Raw genomic sequence first — 6,482 nt, forward strand, 5'->3', positions numbered from 1 at the left:
AGAGATGTTGGTCCTGTTTTCTCTCTCCAGGCAGACTTCATCCAGGAAGGGGGTGTATGTTAGAGAAAAGGGGGTAGCAGCTGTCCCCTACTCCCTATTATGAGGCTGCTTCCCAGGCTGTCCTTTACCAACCTGGGGTGCAACTACATCAGTGCAAATGTGGCAGGACAGTGTGATCAGGCAGCAAGAGACTCTGAGATTTCACTTCTCAACCACTCTCTGTTCCTGGTGGCAGGGATGCTGAGCTGAGAGTCACAGAATGGTCATGGCAGGATGAGGGGACTCTTCTTAGAGTCTGGGGGGAAACCATGTGAACTGGCCTCATGCAGAGAGACTCACTTATTTGTTACTTAGCGATAGCTGAGGTGAGGCGGAGGCTGTGGGTAGATGCCCATTGACTCTGGCTCTAACAAAGGAAAGGAAAGGACAGAAATACATCTTCACAGCAGCAGATTTCAACCAAGAAGGCCCACAGGGCAAGTTCCAACCAGAAACACAGAGGACAGTGCTCTGGAAACCAAGATCCAAATGAGTCTACACATTACACTGGGTTGTTAATTTTGCATAGTCTCTTTTATTCTACAACAGATGCTCCTCATCTCATTTGCTCAGGGGTCATTTGTCCTACAAAATTCCCCATATTCTGGATTTGGTTGGTTGTTTCTTTCTTTTTTTCCTTTCTTTTTTAAAATATGGAACGCTTCACGAATTTGTGTGTTATCCTTGCAAAGCGGCCATGCTAATCTTCTCTGTATCATTCCAATTTTAGTATATGTGTGTCTTCATGTTGGCAATTAATTTGTTTCTCTACCTCCACTCTTTCCTCTAAGCTGGTGATTAGATCTGGAGGTTTGATGTTTAGCAATGCTAAGATTGAACAGTGGCTTCTGATGTTGCCAGCCTGATTCATCCGTGATAAATTCACCCATCAAACCTTTTGAATATTGTTTTGGCATCTGTTGGTGATGGTTGCTTAATACCATTTTGTTTAATTCATTCTAATTCTATTATTCCTTCTGAACACATTTGCTGAGTTTCTTCCGTAAAAAGAATTTCTACCTCATCAACTGTTTGGTTACCCTGAAATAGAGTTTGTATGGAAAAGGCAGGATTCATGCTTAATTTCCTCCCTTTATTGGTTTTCTCAGTAATGAATTGGTACACTAGAAACATCCAATGGTGATTGATGAGGTTTTGTGTTTTTATTTTTTGTTAGTATTATTATGAACACATGAATTTATGCGTTGTGGATGGTTTTATGTGTTTCAGTCAGTTATAATCATGATTCTTTTCCTTGCTCAAATTGTCCCATCTTTGGTCAATGGGAGCCCCTTCATTTTGACTCCTGTGTCCTTTTGACAGAACTATTTGTCTTCAGTAGTGTCCTTATTTTCTGGGTCAGCAAGATGTCCCAAGGCCATCTCTTACATTTCTTGCCCTGGAGCTAGAATCAGCCATTTCTCAAAAGAGTCCGGGTTCCTCTTGGTAGAGAATAGTATTGAGAAGCTATGATCTTGGTGATGGGGGGGCTCATTGCTACTAGGTTGTCAATGCTTCTAGACCTTTTTAGTGGACAGCCCTCAGAAATACATATTTCATGGTAAGAGACAAATATATAATGAGTTCATACTGATGTTTCCCGTACAGTTATTTTATTATTGTAAAATATTCATAATTAATTTTACCATGTAAACAATTTTTAAATGTATGAGTTTGTGACATTAAGTACATTCACATTGTTCGGCAAGCATCACCACCATCTGTCTCCAGGGCTTTCTCATCTTCCTAAACTGAAACTTTGTACCCATTAGACACTAACTCCCCATTCCCTTTTCCTCCAGCTCCTGGAAACCACCATTCTACTTACTATATTTATGAATATTTTCCCTTATGCGGCTGGTTTATTTCACTTAGCATAATGTCCTCAAGGGTCATCCATGTCGTGTCATGTAATTTCTTACTTTTTAAGGGTGAATTATGTATACATTGATGTATATACCACATATTGTTTATCCATTCATTCGTTGATGAACACTTGGGTTGTTTCCAAATTTTGGTCATTGTGAATAATGCTGCTGCGATAATGGGTGTATAAATACCTGTTCGAGTCCCTGTTTTCAATTCTGTGTATATATCTGGAAGTGGAATTGCTGGATCATATGGTAATTCTATGTTTAATATTTTGAGGAACTGCCATACCATTTTTTACATTGGCTGCACCATTCCAGCCAGCAAAGCACAAGGGTTCCAGTTTCTCCACATCCTCATACTTGTTATCTTAATAGTAGGTATCCTAATGGGTATGAATCAATTCAAGTTTAACATTACAGAGTTTTGATTAAACTTCTTTGATTTTACTCATATCAATTTTCTCTTTACTTCGAAAATCGTGGTTCCCAAAGACATTAATTGAAGTATTTATTTCCTAATCCTATAATGTATATATAATAGTTTTTAAAAAGTATCAATATTACTTCTAATAATAAGACCACTGAATGCAGCTTAAGAATTCTTTGTGGTTCTTTTGTCACCCAGATATATACCACAAGGGATATATAGTCAAATTTCTGTGTTTGAAAGTCACTCAACAAACATAACTAAAGAGAAACAGAGTCATAGATACGGAGAATAAACAGGTGTTTCCTCGGGTTGGGGGGATGGGATGAGAGAAATAGATGAGGGAGATTAAGAGGTACAAACTTTAAGTAACAAAGTAAACGTCACGGGTATGAAATGTATAGTGTGAGGAATATAGTCAATAATTATGTAATATCTTTAGTGACAGATGATAACTATTCTTATCAGGGTGATCATTTTGAAATGTATAGAAATATCGATTTATTATGTTGGGTACCAGGAACTAATGTAGTGTCATAGGCCCACATACTTCAAAAACAAACAGACAGACTCCTACAAAAAGAGATCAGATTTGTGATCATTGGGGGTGGGGGAAAAGGAATTGGATGAAGGTGGTCAAAAGGTACAAACTTCCAGTTATAAGATAAATAAGTACAATATGATAAATATAATGAACACATCTATGCGTTATATGTGAAACTTAAGAGAGTAAACCCTAAGAGTTCTCATGATAAGGAAAGAATCTTTTTCTATTTCTTTAATGTTGCATCTCTATGAGATGATGGATGTTCACTAAACTTATTGTGGTCATCATTTCATGATGTATGTAAGTCAAATCGTGATGCTCTACACCTTAAACTTACACAGTGCTGTATGTCAATTATACCTCAACAAAACTAGAAGGAAAAAAAACCCCATGGGTAGAATTCCAAGGAAAACGACCTAAGAGTCAAAAATAATAAAACAGCACAACACTGTGAATGCACCAAATGCCACTGAACTGTACACTTTAAAATGGTTAATTGTATGTTATGTGAATTTTACCTGAATAAAACAATTGAATTAAAAAAAGTCACTTGAAATAATTATTTGCCCTGTGTATTTATGCCATCAATTTGATATACAGTTAGAATCATAGGTTTCCATTTGGTGTCAATTTTTTTTATATATTTTTTTTTTGGCCACACTGCATGGCATGCGGGATCTTAGTTCTCCCACCAGGGATTGAACCCGTGCCCCCTGCAGTGGAAGCTCAGGGTCTTAACCACTGGACTGCCAGGGAAGTGGTTTTCAAATTTTAGAAATTGGTTTTTAAAAATTCAGTAATTTTTAAAATATGTAAAACTTTTACATAGTTCAATCAAAACTGTAAAACAGCACAGAGAATTCTCCATCTCCTTTCTTCCTTTACTCCCCTACCTCCCACCATATGTAACAATTAGCACATATCTCTTACTGTTTGGTTTATCCTTTAGTTGCTTCTTTTTAGGAAATAGAAAGAAATATTTATATTTACAGTCTCCTTCCCTTTATTACACAAAAGTGACATTTTACAAGCCCTGTTCTAGGCCTCACTTTTTTTCATTTATCCTGGTGCTCACTCAGTGTTACGTACAGAGATCTTCCTCATTCCTTTTTCTGTTCAATACTCCTTTGTGCAGGTCTTACTGTAAAGAAATCTTCCTCATTCCTTTGAACTGCTACGGAATATTATACTGCGTGAATAAACCCACAGTTAATTTAACAAACTCCCTACAGCTTCTATGGAGGACGGTATGGAGGTTCCTCAAAAAACTAAAAATAGAGCTATGATACGATCCTGCAGTCCCACTCCTGGGCATATATCTGGAGAAAACCATAATTTGAAAAGATAATGCACCCCAATGTTCATTGCAGCACTATTTACAATAGCCAAGACATGGAAGCAACCTAAATGTCCATTGACAGATGAGTGGATAAAGAAGAGGTGGTATACACACACAATGGAATATTACTCAGCCATAAAAAAGGAATGAAATAATGCCATTTGCAGCAACTAGATGGACCTAGAGATTATCATACTAAGTGAAGTAAGCCAGACAGAGAAAGACAAATATGATATCGCTTATATGTGGAATTTTAAAAAATGATACAAATGACAGGAATTCCCTGGTGGTCCGGTGGTTAGGACTCCATGCTTTCACTGCTGAGGACCTGGGTTCCAACCCTGGTCAGGGAACTGAGATCCCACAAGGTACGCGGCACAGCCAAAAAAAAAGATACAAATGAACGTGTATACAAAACAGAAATAGACCCACAGACATAGAAAACAAACTTATGGTTACCAAAGGGGAAAGGGCAGGGAGAGGGATAAATTAGGAGTTTGGAATTAACATATACACACCACTATATATAAAATAGATAACCAACAAGGATTTACTGTATAGCACAGTGAACTATATTCAGCATCTTCTAATAAACTATAATGGAAAAGAATCTGAAAAAGAATAGATATATATATATATGTATAATCAAGTATTTTTTATCATTCCAATCAACTTGTTGGTATACAGTCTTTATTCCTTTAGTGGTTATACTGGAGATTACTACATCCATTCTTGAGTTATTAGTGTGTAATATAAATGAGCACTTCCCACATAATAAGACCTTAGAACATATTAACTCTGTTTACATTTGCTGTTTATGTTGTCATGCATTTTTACTTTTACATAAAAACCCCACAAGACAGAATTAATAGTAGTAATACTAGTATTTTTTTCATATAGTCAGTATTCATCTAGGTTTAGTCACGTATTTGCCTTTTCTGGTGCTCTTAATGCCTTTCTGCATTCTGTATTTTGGCTTGGGATCATTTTTCATTTTCCTGAAGAATTCCCTTTAATAGTTCTTGTGGTGTTGGTCTCATGGCAATGAACTGTCTTTGTCTGGAAGTATCTTTATTTTATGTTCTCTTTCAAAGAACGTGTTTGTTTTTGTCTTAGCTCCTACTCTGGCCCAGGGCAGACACTTCATGGTCCAGGCCTCGTGCTGCCCTTTTAGTGACTGGGCTCCTAACGCCGAACTCCCTCCTCATGTCCGCATACCAGCTTTGGCCCATCTGAACCTTGGGAGGGTGTTTCTTGCTTGCCTGGTAACTGTGGACCGGTTCTTGCCTGGGCAACCCAGAGAACTTTTTCACTGTCGAGTAGGCTATAACTATATCTTCTCCAGCTTGGGTCTGCGTCCCAGCCTTGGGGAAAGGACCTTCTAAATTTGTCCATCCTTGGGTACTTTTGTCAGGGCTGGTTTATTCTTTAGCATTCTCTTTATATATTTATAGTTGCTCCCCTGTTGAATTAGTGATTTTTTTTAAAATCAAACTTTCCCCATTTAAATTACTGTGTGATTTCTCTCTACTGGTTAGACCCTGAATGATACACCAACACATATCCTCAGGATAACCCCTTCTGTCATGACGTATTATCCCTATTGGATATATATTATCCAATATAATAAATATATATTGTTAGATTAAATTCGATAATATTTTGTTAAGAAGTTATACATCTATGTTATGAGGGATAATCTGTAATTCTATTTTCTTTTAATGCCTTTGTCAGTTTTTGGAATCAGGGTAATACTGGCCTCAAAATGATTTAGTGTTTCTATCTTTTCTATTTTCTCAAAAATATGTGTTTGGATTGGTATTACTTTTTCCTTAAATGTTGGATGGAATTCACCAGTGAAGTCTTCTAGGCCTGGAGTTTCTTCGTGGAAGCTGTTAACTATGAATTCAATTTCTTTAATTGAAATTGGGCTGTTCAAGTTTTCTATTTCTTCTTGGGTCAATTTTTTTTTTTTTTTTCTGGTACATGGGCCTCTCACTGTTGTGTCCTCTCCCGTTGCGGAGCACAGGCTCCGGACGCGCAGGCTCAGCAGCCATGGCTCACGGGCCCAGCCGCTCCACGGCATGTGGGATCTTCCCGGACCAGGGCACGAACCTGTGTCCCCTGCATCGGCAGGCAGACCCTCAACCACTGCGCCACCAGGGAAGCCCCTTGGGTCAATTTTTGATAATATGTGTCTTTCAATGAATGTGTCCATTTCATCTATGTTATCACAATAATAGTTGTTCATAATATATC

The 6,482-nt window shown here is 37.7% G+C and overlaps 1 pseudogene; it reads right to left on the minus strand.

Annotated features, from left to right (window-relative positions):
• Positions 1–686: 686 nt before the first annotated feature.
• LOC117312900 (U6 spliceosomal RNA) lies at positions 687–786 on the minus strand (annotated as a pseudogene).
• Between the last annotated feature and the right edge of the window lie 5,696 nt (positions 787–6,482).

Source organism: Tursiops truncatus, chromosome 6 (assembly GCF_011762595.2).
Source record: "Tursiops truncatus isolate mTurTru1 chromosome 6, mTurTru1.mat.Y, whole genome shotgun sequence".
NCBI lineage: Eukaryota > Metazoa > Chordata > Mammalia > Artiodactyla > Delphinidae > Tursiops > Tursiops truncatus.